This window comes from Phaseolus vulgaris, chromosome 1, assembly GCF_000499845.2.
Source record: "Phaseolus vulgaris cultivar G19833 chromosome 1, P. vulgaris v2.0, whole genome shotgun sequence".
In the NCBI taxonomy this organism is placed as follows: domain Eukaryota; kingdom Viridiplantae; phylum Streptophyta; class Magnoliopsida; order Fabales; family Fabaceae; genus Phaseolus; species Phaseolus vulgaris.
In genome coordinates this window covers 45,498,870-45,515,140 of record NC_023759.2, presented here as the reverse complement: position 1 = coordinate 45,515,140, position 16,271 = coordinate 45,498,870, and positions in this window count along the sequence as shown.

Sequence of the window (16,271 nt, the reverse complement as noted above, 5' to 3'; positions counted from 1 at the left end):
AGGTTAAAATTACAAAATATGTAAAAATGTTTAAATTTATAAATTAGGAGTTAAATTATAATTATTTTATCAATAAATAAGCGTATGTTTTAATGTGAAATATTACTGAAATATATCACTTATCACGTTTAGTTTATTTAGTTAAGTTAATTAATAAATAAATAATTAGGATGACTCTCATATGACTAAAATAACTCATTCATTACAAGAAATTTAAAAATTATCTACTAATTATTACCTATAAATTTAGATTTGTAAATAAATTAAGACTTATTTCATGTACAAATTATTATCCGTACATAAAATCAAATTAGATATGATCTTTTTTATATGACAATGAAGTAGCATGACGGTAACGACTTACAAGTAAGTTTTGTACTTATTTTATACACGTTGATGTGTGATAATTTTAAAAAAAAAATCTATATGTAATGATAATTGAATTGGTAAAGTAAATGAAGTAATTATAATAAATAACGTATTGAAAAAATAAAATTAATATTAACATAGTTAATCATAATTAATAATAAAAATTATAGTAGAAATATTTATAATAAAAATAACAATAATTTCGTAAAGTTTGTTGGTGTAGTAATTATAAGTATTGTATTCTCAATAAGACTTAAATTCGATTTTATCTTGCATTAAATTGTTAATAATAATAATAATAACATTAATAATATATAATATTATTATTTATGTACGAACACAAATATTTAAATCTGACATAATCTTAGTAGAAGTACACTCAACATAATTAAAAGACCTATTAATATATATTTTTTTAGTTTATAGCCTCTTTATGTGAATCTTTATCCTACTATTAATTTTCAATTAAGAAGAGTATCTTCTTAATTTTAAGGTCAATAATTTGAAAAAGTCATAAACCTTAATTATCAAAACTAAGTATAATCTAACCCCTTGTAAATATAATGACTCATAAATATAAATATACACATAAACTTAACCATAAGTCTAGCATAGTTGAAGATTTTATCCTATAAAGGGTTTAAAACACATCGTTCTCATTCATGTATCTAATATATCACAGTAAAAAAATAAACAACAAGCATAATAAAGATGACAAGTTAATTAAATTAAAATAATTTTACAATTAAACAATAATAATATTTTATTTATCTTCCAAAAACATCAATAAACAATAATTCCTGTATACAAACGTCAACATAAAATTTAACAAATTATAAACTATTTGTGGAATATCTTAATTAAATATTCTATTAAATATTAACATTTAACTCAATCTAAGAGTTAAATCAACAACGAATCTAAGGGTGGATTATCAAGATGAGATATAGACATCAAATTCATATTTCTACAAAAATAACATCATTAATCTCGAATTAACTAATAGGTGAAATATTTTTTTTTTTAATGAACCAATAACTTATGAACGATTTCTAGGGAGATTTATCCTAATGAGAACAATGCTAACAATGCAGTTCAACATTAGGGATTATGTTTGAAAAAAATTGTTCGAAAATGAAAAATTGGTTAGATTAAAAGATAATTGTTACTCGATGCTTGAAATCGTTAAACTATCAAATTGTAGTATTTGACAAAATTAAAAATTAAATAAATATAAAATAATAAAAATAAATAAACTTGTAAAAAGTTGAAAAATATTTTTATATTTATTTTAATTTATTTATTGACAAAATAAATTGTTTATATATATATATAATTTTAACAAAAATACAATCATACAATTAAATATTATTTTCCAAGTCTCATATTAAACGTGTGTTTAAAATAATATATAAATATACACAAAATAGACAAAATATAATATAATATTTATAATATAAGTTCTATATATGTCGAATAATTGGATCTCATGTAAAAAATACCACACGTAAAACAAAAAATTAATAGTTTCTTTTAGATATTAATATTTTTTAGAGATTTTAAGTTATATAATAATATTTAACATAAAAACTTTTATTTTAAAAAAAACTCACTTTTAAATGAAAATGTGATATTTGCTATGGTGGTAATAAAATTTAACGTTGAAAACAACCCATAAAGAATGTATATGTTCATCAATGTTAGATTAATCAAACAATTACACTTTATTTTATAACAAAATAACTAATTATTAATAAATATTTTATATCAATAATATACTTATCCAAAAATATATACATATTTTGAGGTAGATATAATAAGTTATGATTCATTGGTACCTTAATAATCTTTACCAACTTAGTGTTGATTCATTGCAAGTAATATATGGTATGCAACTCAAGGACTTATTTAACATGCAATCTCTCTCAGTCAATTCAGGTGTCCTCAATAAATGAGACTCATTCAGAACTTTTTTTTTTTTAAACCAACTTTTGAGAGTTTGGTTTATTAGTTATCGGATAAGTCTGCACAGTATTATAAAATATAAATTATTTTAAAATATATATATATATATATATATATATTACTGGACTTTTTAATATTTAATTAATGTAGATTTAATTCTGTCAGCTGTTTTCTTCCTTTTCACCCCATCATTAACTTGTGCTTCATTAAAATATATATATATATATATATATATATATATATATATATATATATATATTCATCCTATATTAATAAGCAACCAACGTCACACAATAATCATAATTTAGATTTGTTATTTTTTACAGATTATTTTTTTTCAAACCAGTCATTTGATCTTATACTCTCTTACCTATATCTGGATACTCTCATAGCAAATAGATAAATATAAATATATATATATATATATATATATATATTTTGTGACTAAAGCACAAATCATCAAACATAAAAAAGAAGAATTTTACATGAGATATTATTGAATAGTATTTGTGATATCAATCTTTTATAATTATTATTTTTATTAAGTGAGATTTAATATTTGTTTAGATTGATGAGATTTCACATGTCTAAAATATTTTTCTTTATATTGTGTGTTTAGTTAAAAAGTAGTAGTTTTTCTTTTATTAATTAAAGAGAGAAAAAATTAATATTTTTAGAATTTAATTAAAGATATCAACCATTTATTTTGAAAATATGTTTAACATGATTGTTGGACATCTCGACTAGAGATTAAAGTCTTTTATTGTATATAAGTGGGTGCAAATATTAACCCTATGAACTGGTTTTATGGAGTTGAGTTAGACTTAAAATCCACTTTGTAAATGATTTTTTTATTAGTTAATAACTTAAAAAGATAGTGTATTAAAACTATTTTTTATTACTAAATTCTTCCTTAAAAATGAAAATGATGTTTTTAATTATTATTCTTAAATATTCAATGCTATTTTATTTGACATAGTTACGCACAATATTTTTATTTTGATGTATTGAATTTTTTATATTTACAATTTAATTTAATCTAAATAACCACTCGCCATTCTAGGGGTATAAAATTTATATCTACTCCCTGTTCTATTTTTTAAAAAAAAATATTTTTTTATAAAAAATATTGTATATTATTTTTAAAGTTTTAAGATAACATATTTATATTAAAATTAATTACGATAACAAAAAGAAAAAAATATCGTAATGACACATAAATTTATATAAAATTAAAAAGATAAAAAGTATAATAAATAACTCATTCAAAACTATGATAAAAAAAATAATCTTCTTTATTTTTTGAAAAAACTTTAAACCACTATTATAAACAAGAAAGTTAGTAATAATATTTACGAATGCAAATTTCTTCACTTTTTTTTGTGTGTGTGAATGTGTGTACACTAGAGACCAAATTATTTCGTTTTTGGTCGTTTTTTCTTTTGTTGAATTATTGCCATCCTCGTCATTTTATTGCCATGAATTTTGATGAATGAAGTTTTGGACAGAGAACGATAAAAATATTTCAAAATTAGCATTTACTCAAAATTTGGCAGATTGAAAAACTTGGAGGAACTAGTTCCGCATATCTCTCGTAGGACATGTGATGTGCTTTCACTTACACTCTAATAAATAATATTTCCTTCCATCTAATATTCATGTTTTTTTGCCTTCAACTAATCCATGGATGAACAAAAGCAAGATTAATTAGCAATGGCAAGGCTGTGTTTAATTTGTACAACTACCAAAAAAACTAATACATTCTACCACATCTTTCTAATAGTTTACTACTTTGGTATGATAAATATTGAATATGTTTTATATGTTAATTTTATATATTGGGTTAGAACAATTTTTTTCTTTTTTTTAATTGAATTTTAATATCACCTTGATATTAGACAATGGATTAATTAGTTATTACTTAATTGGATATATATCATACCCAAAAATTCTATAAATATAGTTTCATTCTTTAGGAAGTTCTCAACTCAATATTATCTTTACTCACTTATACTTTATTTTTAAAATTTTAATTATTATTTGAATCTTTTTTTTATTTTCAATTACTATTTACAAATATTATTTTTTGCCAATTATAATTAATGTTAGAACTAAACTGCAGCAGGTGGGACTCGAAGCCAAGTCCCTTAAGATATGTCCATAGAAGCTTTAACCACTACACCAGTCAAGTTTTGTTGTCATGTTGTGATTATTATTATATTTATAAGTATGATTATCAATATTAATATAATTAATAAAATAAAAATTAATAAAATTCTTCATATATTAAATATCATCATTATTATTAATATTATTAATATTGTTTAATATTATTAAATATTATTAATATTATTAATATTATTAAATATTACTAATATTATTAAATATTACTAATATTATTAAATATTACTAATATTATTAAATATTACTAATATTATTAAATATTACTAATATTATTAATATTATTAAATATTATTAATATTATTAATATAATACTATTTATATTATTTAAATTATTATATTAATATTAATAATAGGTATAAATTAGTTATGGTTATTATTATTTATGAATATGAATTATGTTTTTATAATTTTTCATATTATATTAATGTTTTTAATATTATGTATATAATTATTATGATAATAGTTGGTAGGTAATAGAGATCAGTGGGTGATAGTTCGTAGGTAATAGAGATTTGTGAGTAATAGTTGGTAGGTAATAGAGATCCGTAGGTAAAAGTTGGTAGGTAATAAGATCCGTAGGTAATAGTTGGTAGGTAATGTTGAATTTACCTACGGATTCAAAATTCGTGGGTAATAGTTCGTAGGTAATGCTGAATTTACCTACGGATTCAAAATCTGTAGGTAATGTCCGTAGGTAATGTTGTTCGTAGGTAATATCCGTAGGTAATGCTGAATTTACCTACGGACTCAGATCCGTGGGTAAAAATCCGTAGATAATACTGATTTTTTTTGTAGTGACATCCACCTCAGACGATTCTCTTGGTTAGCCATTCAACCAACAACACTGTAGGAGTTTGATGGAACCCCTACCATCCTTGGGATATCATTGCTCAATACGTTTATCAAGTTGTGTTGCAATTTTTTACTCAAAGTTAGATTCTCTCAATATCTCCATAAATACAAAAGAAATAATTCAATATGATCAGTTGAGATGAAAAACTTATTCCTTTTCCCTTTTTCCAACAAATTCACGTCTTTATTATCACAAAGACTCAACATAAATGGAAACTGATTCAATTTTTTTAGACTCGAGAAAACAACAAATGAAATACATAATATGGAACACAACTTAATCTTTTTAGTAATACAATAGGATGAACCAAAATGTTTATTTTGGGATTCCTCAATTTGGATCAGAATTTATTTATTCCGTATAGATGTATTTTAGAAATATGGTTTTGTTGAGGAGATATCATGCTTGTAGAAACATTAGTTTGGAACATTATTTAGTATGATTGGATTAGTTTGGAACATTATTTAGTATGATTGGATTTTCGACTTGATGATGTTTTGGTTGAATCTAAGAGGATGATGTTACTGAGTAAAAAAAATAAAAATATTAGTGATTTATATATGTTGATTATAAATCTATCTCTCTTATTCAAAATTTATATGTGTATAACAGTAATACCCTCATTCAATATATTTTTTCATTGATAATCTTTTTATATAATAAAAAAATATTTATATTTTTATCTTTTCTTACTTGATCAATTCCTATTAATTGAACTCAGGGTTATGATATTTTGTTAATGGGATTAGTCCTTTTTATCCTAATCTTATTTTTTTATAATTTTCATAACTTAAATAGTATAAATGAAAATAATACATATAGTTGAAAACAAAAATTTCACTAAAAATAATAAAGTTTTTTTTATCTTCGGACTTAACTTGGGAATTCACTTTTCAATTAAATAAGTAACTTAACTTTTTTCTATAATGGATAAATTAGAAGGTAGGTTTTTGACCTATTTGATTATTTTTAATTAATTCATTGAACTATTTTTGTTAATTAGATCTTCGAACGTGTATTTTGTTTTAAATTAGATCGATTCGTCTAACTATTATTATAAAATCAAATGTTTGAAACAGTAGTATAATTTGTAACATGGTAGTTCTAAGGAGAAATACGTGATTACTAGTTAAAAAAAAATCTAGTTTGAAAATATTGGATTCAAAATGTGAGAATATGTAGTTAGAGAGATGAAAATGGAGTCTTATATTTAGAATCCAATTAGGTCTATGTGGTTAATTTTTAGTCACAGCGGTTTGGCAAAGAATCCAATCAAAAACTAATAAAGGTTTAAAGTACTTAATTATTGAAAATAAATAGTTTATATACCTAATTAAAACTTGTAAAATAATTAATGGATTCATAAAGTAATTTTACCATGTGGGATATACTAATTTTAAAGCATTTGAGTTAACTCATTACAGGGTATTAGATTTATATTAATAGGTGGATATTGTGAATATGCATTTGAAATTTTTTTATTTTAATGACTTTATCAATTAGAACATTGAATTGTGTTTTTTTTAATAAAAAAAGTATATAAATAAAAGAGGTATCCCAATCCATATATTTTTAAAAATGTAACTAAAAAAACTTGACATATTGACACGTGATAATTGAATAAAATATTTTCAATTTAAATTTTTGTTCAAGAATAAATAGGGTTCTAAGGAATTACATCTGCACATTTGATGAATTTATCTATAATCTTTTGTGAAAAAAAATAAAGGAATTTAATTATATATTTTATTTTATTTTTTGATTAATTATATACTTAAGTGTATTTACAATGATACAAAAACTAGCAGTAAAATATGTTCCGACGATAAAATCAAGGATTTAAATAAAGTTTAGATAATTAATCATTTGTTCCACTTAATCAGGCATAAAAACAAATATTTTTTTTTCTGACCCTTTAAGGATACTAAAAAGTGGGTGTTAAGCGAAAAAAAATGCAAAAATAGAAAAGGTTATGCAGTAAATGAAATTAAAAAAAATATCAGTTTTTCATGACAAAAATACCAGCTTACTAAATTAAACACAATGCTTAATCATAGTAAATAACATTATATTTTGATGTAACTTTTAAACTGACATGGTTATGATCAACTTAAGCGGAAAAGTATTACAACTTCAAAAATTAGTTAATTTATTATTTATTCATAGAGATTTATTTTATAAGTATAATATGTTTTCATTTAGTTTGTTATTAATTCTTTATAAACAAGTATATAATTTAGTTATGTATCGTTTTTGTTAACATATGAATTTTAGTCTAATTTCTTTTTTTTATATTTTTTTTTTTCTTTTTTTAATAATATTTTTTTTTTCCATATAATGGCAGATGATTGTTGTTATTTGAGGTGTGAGTCTAGCCGAGATCTCAAGTTGCATAGTGATGTCCAATATAAAAGTTTTTATAAAAAAAAAACCTACAACATATAATTCTTTTGGATTCAAATATTATCAAAAATTTGTGTGTAGACAAAATTGTATGTGTGTTATTTGATACATTCTCGTCTTCATCAAGAATAAGAATTATCAATCGTTTATTTATTCTCACTTTAGAAATAACAACCTCTAATTGTCCATGTATGTATGAGAACGAAAACTGAATGTGAAAGATATAGATCAACTTTCGAAAGTGATCAACTCTCACTGATTGGTATTACAAAACATAAATTTATTGAAAATTGTCTTCTCTGAAATTTGAATGACATACCTAAATTTGAAGAGATCAAATTTATAATTGGAATAAATATTTTGTCACAAATATTCGTATAGTTTACGGTGAAGAAAAATATATAATTATTTTATAAAAATAAAGAATAAAATTAATATTAAAATATATTCAACCATACATTTTATGATAAATAATTAATATTAATAAAATATGAGGTTGAATTGAGAAAATTAAAATCTAGAACATAAATCTGAATTCAAAGACATTGTATTGAGCCTGATTGGTAAAATACAAGTTTAGAGTGGAACAAATGAGTGTCACGTGACGGGTATGTTCTTCCATGGTATCTATGAAATGCTAGTTAAAGTTTGCGCACCAACTTTATACCCATTGAGAAATTTGATATGTTGGGAATGTTATTCCAAGCACGTTGATCTTTGATATTAACGTAACAAGTGAAGCAGAGAAAGGATGGGAAACAATTTGTCGTCCAATAACAAGAATAGAGGTTGTTTTGTTTAAATAATGAATTAATAAAAGTCAAGTTTACCTAGGGTCATTAAATGTGTGTTGATTTAAATAATTTAGCAATTAAATGGATTATGAATGTATTAAAAGTGTAATTGAGAATTAAAAAGGGAAAGAATGAATAGAAGTGGTCCCGTGAAGGAAGAATAGACTGTACACGCGTCAACCCCACAAGGCTTATCTCTATCTACCCTTTCCTAATCGCTTTAAGGAAGATTCGGTCGTAGTTTTCTTTGTTGTTTAGGAGGGTCCCACAGTGGAGGGAAGGTCAAGAAAGGAACCAATGGGAAAGAGGGTTGGGTGTCTCCGCAACTGCCTTTTATCTTTATCTTTAAATGCCATGCCATGACATGCCATGCCATGCCATGATAATGTGATACATCTACCACCTACGACCTTTCTCCCTGTCGCTTTCTGCCACTTCGTGTCCCTCTCTCATTCCTCTCTCCAACTACTTTCGCTTTTCCTTTCCCTTCAAATCAATTTTCTTCTCTCTTCGCGTTTCTATTTTGGGGGAGGCCTCACCTGCATTATTGCTTCGCCTCTTTTGCTTTGCCCTTCCACGCCGTTCGATTGATGGGGACGTTGGTGTCGGCGAATCCCACGGCTCAGGAGGGAAGGCGTAGGGGATTAGCTGTGTGTGGTGGCGTGTGAAGATAGAAGATTTGGGATGGTGACATAAGACGTACGCCACACCAAAAACCACAAAACTCCAAAATGCTGTGTGGGCTCCTCTTCCAGTTTTTTCAAGAGGAAGCCAGGGAGAGACAACGAACAAAGGCACTCATGACCTCACGTCAACGTCATGCGCCTCTCAATTTCCTTAAACCTTTTCCCCCTTTCTACCACCTCTCTAAATAACCTCCATTCTTTTTTTACTTTTTTTTCATTCATTTGTTTATTCATAAAATTTATGCGTAAAGATAGTTATCAAACTAATTCTCAACACATAGATGAACTCAGAATTTGTTGAAGATAGTATAGTTATCTTGGAGATTGAATGTTATCATCAGCTTTTCCTGCTTCGGAAAATGTCGAATGCCCTAAGAACTGGAAGCAAATCAGAGTTATCTTTAGGAAATCGTGGATGAAGTCTCACGTCTTTAGCTTTTGATAATAGTTCAGGTCCCATACCAACTAAACTATTTAGTTACAAGTTGTGTAATGTTCTTTCTTTCCTTTTAGATAAAATCTAAGAAGAAATTATATGAACAAAACTTTTATTATATATTGTTTTAACCAATTTGAGGTCGGTCCGCATCTCGATGAGCTTCTGGTGGTCTTCCTTTAAGTTCTAGTGATTCAACCTTCTGGAAACGAGAAAATTCCTCCTGCGATAACATTTCGCTCAAGTCAGTAAGAACATAAAATATAATGAGTATAATATAAGTAAGTAAGAACACAAAATATAATGAGTATAATATAAATATGAGTTGAAAGTACTCTTTCTTTCAGTTGTTTATTAGATGATCATTTCTATAGAGCATAATTTGAATCATTTCTATAGAGCATAATCTAGTATATATAAACTGAATTATTACCTCTCGATCTTTAGTCATGATTCTGTCTTAATTGATGAGTTTTTAAGACTAATTGATTAAGATCCCTTCATTTGTGCTTCTCATAAAATTATATATGTGGATCAAGAAATGACCATAAATGATCAATTATCGGACCAAACCCATGAGCTAACATGTATATTTATAATTATCTCATTTAAAAAAAATAAGTAACTCAAACTTATAAATTCTCACTTCTGATTTTTTCCTTTGGATAATTCACCCAATCCCCTTGATATTCTATAATAAATTACCCTCATTTTGATTAAGAAACATTAATTATACATTTTTACTTGTTTTTTCTTAAACTTAAAAAAAGAAAAACAAAGTTAAAAACATTAAAAACAACTTATTTTGATCGATATGGAATTTATAGTAGCTTATCAAAATAAACTAGTGCATAAAGTAATATTGAGATAAATAAATAACTTTTATGAACTTTTTTATACTAAAACTACCCTTATTTTTATTAGGAGGTTTTTCATTTCAGAATAATTTATTACCTTTCAGTCTATCATAATTTGAGTGTTTTTGGTTCTTTTGAGATCTTAATCTAAGTTTGTATAATTGTTATAATTTAATTTACATATTTTTGTTAAAGTCACAAATTTTATCTTTATACTACTTAGCATTATTCTTCATAATAATACTCGTACAACTTTTTGAATCGCTACCATTCTTAATTTGACCAAATTGATTAGAGTAATTCTACTGACTTTTGAATATATATCATGTTTATTTTTAACATTGGTAATAATATTAAGCTATTCATTTTTGATCTACTTTGATTTTTAAGCAAACACAATTCATGCCACATGTATCTGTCCCTCAAAAAATTGTTCTACTAAAAATTAAACTCTTATATTGTGGAGGTGGAGAGAAAAACTATCTCTTAATAGATCATTTTGCTGGTGATGAAAACCTTGGATCTCTTCGTTTAAGGATAAGCACCCAAGACCAAAATAGAAGGTAGTTAAAAGCTTAGTAATCCAAATATCATGATTCTATTGTAACTTGACTCACCTAACATTTATCATAACCTACAACAATTTTTAATTTAATATATAATATCTTTTGGTGAGTGTTGATTGATTAGATTTCTAAATGATCATACTTTCATAATATACTTTTATAATTTAAAATATTAAAATGCAACCAAAAAAAATAATCTTCTAGATAATGTTATTATTTCATAATATGAATATATTTTTTATCATTTAAAACATTAAAATGAAAAAAAAAAATATTCTAGATAAAGTTATTATTTCATAATATGTATATATTTTTATTATTTAAAACATTAAAATGCAACTAACAAAAAAAAATCTTCTAGATGGGATGATAAGAAAACTTAACTTTTATTAAGAATAAGCCTTGATTAAAAATATGCCTTGGAGACATAGATGTTAATAATAAACCAAACACATTTTAGTAAAGAAAGAATTGCTAATAGATATATATTATTCACTATTTTAATTTCTTCTATTAATTCTAATTAATTGAAGAAATAATTTGAAAATAAAATCACTAGTACAAAAATAAGTAATAATCTCAGGAGAGAGTAGAGATTAGTGACGATTCAATTCAATATTTTATTCATTTGGGTTTGATTTTTAGGATTTAGGGTTATAGTTAGTAGAAAATTTAATTATAAAAATAAAAGAAAATTAATTATAGAAATAAAAGAGATTTATTAAAATACTTTTGTATAATTTTTAAAGTTAGTTGCACTACAAGAATGTGCTCAATTAGTTATCTTAATGTAGTGTTGCTCGATAACTTAGGATAAAATTACTTTTTTTTTTGTATATAGAGTTTTTGAACAAATTCTTTATTAGAATCATGAAAAACAAACTATCACAATCAATGAAGAATGGCGAATTATAAAAATAAGCATCAACACTTCTTTTTCTTTTAGATTGATATATGTTATTTTTTAAAAATATAATCTTTAATTGCATTCTTTTAGAATGACACATACTTTGAAATATATTTAAGCTTTTTAACTTGACTAATTTTTTTTTCTCAATAAAAATGAAAATGATGCATTTTTAGCTATTAAGAGTTTAAAAAATAAAAGCATCACCATTTTTTTATATTATCATAATATATGAGTACTTTTTATATTATCATAGTATATCAAAGATGATGATTGTTATTGACCTTACTTTAAAGATCCACATAGGCCACAGACGAAAGTTGTATTATTGTACATGTTCCTGCAAATAAGAGTTTTCTTCATGATGTTACCATTTTCACGGATATATACTTTGAAAGCCAAATATGAGTTTTTATTTATTCTTTTGTTTTATTATAGGAAAATACTTATTTGTTTTATTATAGGAAAATATTATCTTGTTGACTTGAAATATCCCCATAATCATGTTAGAAAAATAAGTTGAGGATATTTAGAAATTGTTAAAAAAACTTAAAATAATATAGATTAGGCTACAAAGCAACATTCTGATGGTGGAGGTAATAATATATTTGATTATAGATAGGAACAAGAACCAACTAAAGTAGACGTCAAGTTCGGGAAAAAGTAAAAAATACTATTAGAAAAAATTGTCAACACTTTTTTATTTACTTTTGAAATACTATTGAAACATTTTATTTACTCTTGAAAAAATTGTCAATATATTATTACAATAATATAATTTTTAAAAAATTGAATAAAAAAGTTGTTTTTTTTTTCAAAACCAACATGTTATTGTGTAAGTACATATAAAATCTTTTATCTAATTTTAGAATAAAATAAAGCACTTTTGTAATCCCATTCTCAAATAAGTTAATAATCACAAAAAATACTTTTTATAACCGCACATTAATTTTAAACTACTCGTACAAAAACACAATAAATAAATCATAAAGAGATGAATTTAAAATCACTCTTAAATCCCATTTAAAATAAATTTAATCTTTTTATCCCATTTAATGTTTTCTCTTACAATTAGATTGAATTAGTGTTTCTTTAGTATGGTATATACTTGTGTTTCACGTGGTCCTAGTGTATGGTACAACAAACTATAAAGTAAGATTACACGTACTCTAATCGGAAACTCTAGTAAAGGTTTTTGGAATGAAATAACTTTTCTCTTTTAAAGAAAGAAAATCTTAATTAAAAAATATAATGCATGAAGAACTAGCTTAAAAAAATGAAGTACTGAATTTGAATTGAATTACTTATTAAAAGGTAAATCTCTCTCTCATTCTACCAGTATTACTTATACCACCACTTAATAATCATTCATTTGATTATTTATTAGTATATCATTGATTAATTAAAATATTATTATCAGTATAAAATATTTTTCAATTGATGGTATATGAAAAAGGTTTTAAACAGATTAAATTAAATTTAATATATTTAAAAAGATAAAGTTTATATTTTGTTTATATATAAGTGTTTTGAGATGAATGTTAGGTTAAATTGGTGGGAGAGGACCAGTGTGTTTCACCACATAAGAATATAACTCAAATCGACGTTTAAGGCACATGATTCCCGCTAAAGGAGCACCAGACGAGTTAGCTGCACAAATTCAAAATTATGACTCACAACACAACACAACTATTTTATTTCTTTTTCTTTGTAGCTAGACTAACACACACACACTCACGTACACAATAATAACAATAATATATGTAATGAAATGAAAGGGTGATTCTTGATTCTTCCTTTTTGTTTTGTTGCCCTTCCCTCAACTCCTCAACAGTACAAGTACCCAACAAAATTGGTTGGACACTTGGAGGACGCAGAGTCACCACCAGCTACACCTCCTACCTTTTAAATCCTGTCCCTTTGCTCAACACTTTCTATATGACCTATGCTAAAAAGTGCATCTTATCTTACTCTTTTTTTTATTCATTTCTATACTATACTGCTTACATATCTTACCCTTATTATAGTCGCCGCTAGTGCCCCCGTGCACCACCGTTTAACCCCCCTTCTCTGCTTCTTCTGTTTTCATGAACTGTCACTATTACCAACATCTGTTAATAATAATAATAATAACAATAATAATGGCAAAACCCACTGGACTTCTTCAGTGTGTGGTTTGGTGAAAATAAAGACAAATTTTTTCGCTTCCTTCCTGTCATTCTCATTTTACCACTTTGGAAACTGCGAGGATCGAGCAAAGCGTAAGTCATCATTACTTGGCTCTTTCACAAACTTAAGAAGTGCTATTTTATAACATCAAAGGAAAAGTAAGTTTTTATTTTCTCTCCTTTTTGCTAGATTTGTTCTTTTCTTTTTTCTTGTGGGTGTGGAAAGAGTATACCAGCTTTGTAATTCATTAGTATTGAGATGTAATAAACTTGCAGCTCTGCACCCCATTTGGTATTAAAAAAACGTTGCTAATCATTTGGAGTTGAATATGGGCGAGTGTAACTTTGAATGTATTTTTGTTCTACACACAACTGGAAATAGATGTTGATTCCAAATTAATAATTAATAGAGGCGGAAGAAAACTTTTGGGTTAATTAAAGCAACCGACAGATATGTTAATGGAGAGAATTTAAAGAACCGTATGTCTTCTTCAAATGTCAAACTTTCTTAGGAGGGGGAAGGGGCGATTTTCACATATACGGAATAGACTTCTACGACCACACGAATTCAGCATTCTGCATTCCAAATAGAGGGAAAAAGGGCAACTGTTTTGTGGAAGCAATAATACTTAGATAATTATTAACACAGTATTAGGGCCATAATTGAGTTGTTGAAATTTCTAATTCTTTCAACAAACGTAACATAATAGGTTGTAATTGAAGAGTTATGTCAGGTTGAGGTTGAAACAGTGGTTGAGAGATTCCATTAGGAGCTTGTGTTGTGTTCCTTACTTCCTGGTTAGTTAGTCTTGGGAAGCAGGAGGCTAACAAACAGTGGGCCATGTGTGAATTAAAAGCTCCCAAGCTTAGATGCAACAGCTGATGAATAGGTTGCAAATAGTTTGTTTGGAAACTTTTACTTTTATGGCAAGTAACGTGGCATGTTTGTATCCATGGGCTACCTACAAACTGGTCTAGAGTTAGGCTCTCCCCAGAAGCCACTCTCTGTTTGGCACTTTTGACCCTTGGGAAGATGAGATAAGGACATGTTCTTTCCAGTCATAACAGTGACATTTTTGAAGGAACCCCACTCTCCCACCACTCTTGATTATCTTTTGGAGAATGCCACCCCATAAGCTTAATGTGTATATGTGTCACTTGGAAAGTTGGTTTTCATTTGCAAAAGGGATCACCTACAATTTTTTTTATTTAAAGAAAGAAAAGAAGAAAGCAAAGAATGAATTACCTAACTATTCTCGATCCATACTGCATTATCCCAATATTTGAATGGTACATAAGACAAAGGCAAGAATCATAGGTTACCAGTTTTAAATGGATTAGATGGTGACGTTGTAGATGTTATCTATCCTGTCAAAACACCAACCTGGTGAGAGATTAAAATGTATTTCATAATGGCAAGATAGACAGCACTAACATACTTATTCTTTTAGTATACAACTATATTCATATACACTTCAAGATTAATCATACACTACTCACCGCTCCATCAAAGATACTTGAGTAACATGCTTCACCATCACTGGATCATGGACATTAAGAATGTAAATAAAATAATATGCTGTATTATCCAAACAGGGATCATGTGAGACCATTTGTTGCCCAATTGGGGTGTGGAATTCCAACATACAATATTAAAATTCAGGTTGCTCTCTGTGTATTTGATTTGATTCGCCAGGTTCTTGCATCTTTCGTGTACAATAAAATAATGTTTCAAAGTTTAATGCCTCCGAAAGTATGGACAATTCCATGTCCTGGTAGTTTCATTACTTTTCCTAATCCCTTCCATGCACTACGTCATGAACTTGCAGCTTTACATTATCAACATCGTCTAAACTGCTCATTCATTTCCATTTTTTAGGGGATAGGGTAAAGATTTCTCATACACCACTCATTCATTCTCTGTAGTCCCTTTTGTTTCTTCCTCATGCTTGAGTACATTCATTGATGCTACGAATTATCATACCAATAAATTGAAGGAGTTTGTGAAAATCGAATTTCGCAAATGGAAGATCAAAGAGAATTGAATGAAATCGGAGGGTTGGATTTTTTAGGTAGAAAGTAT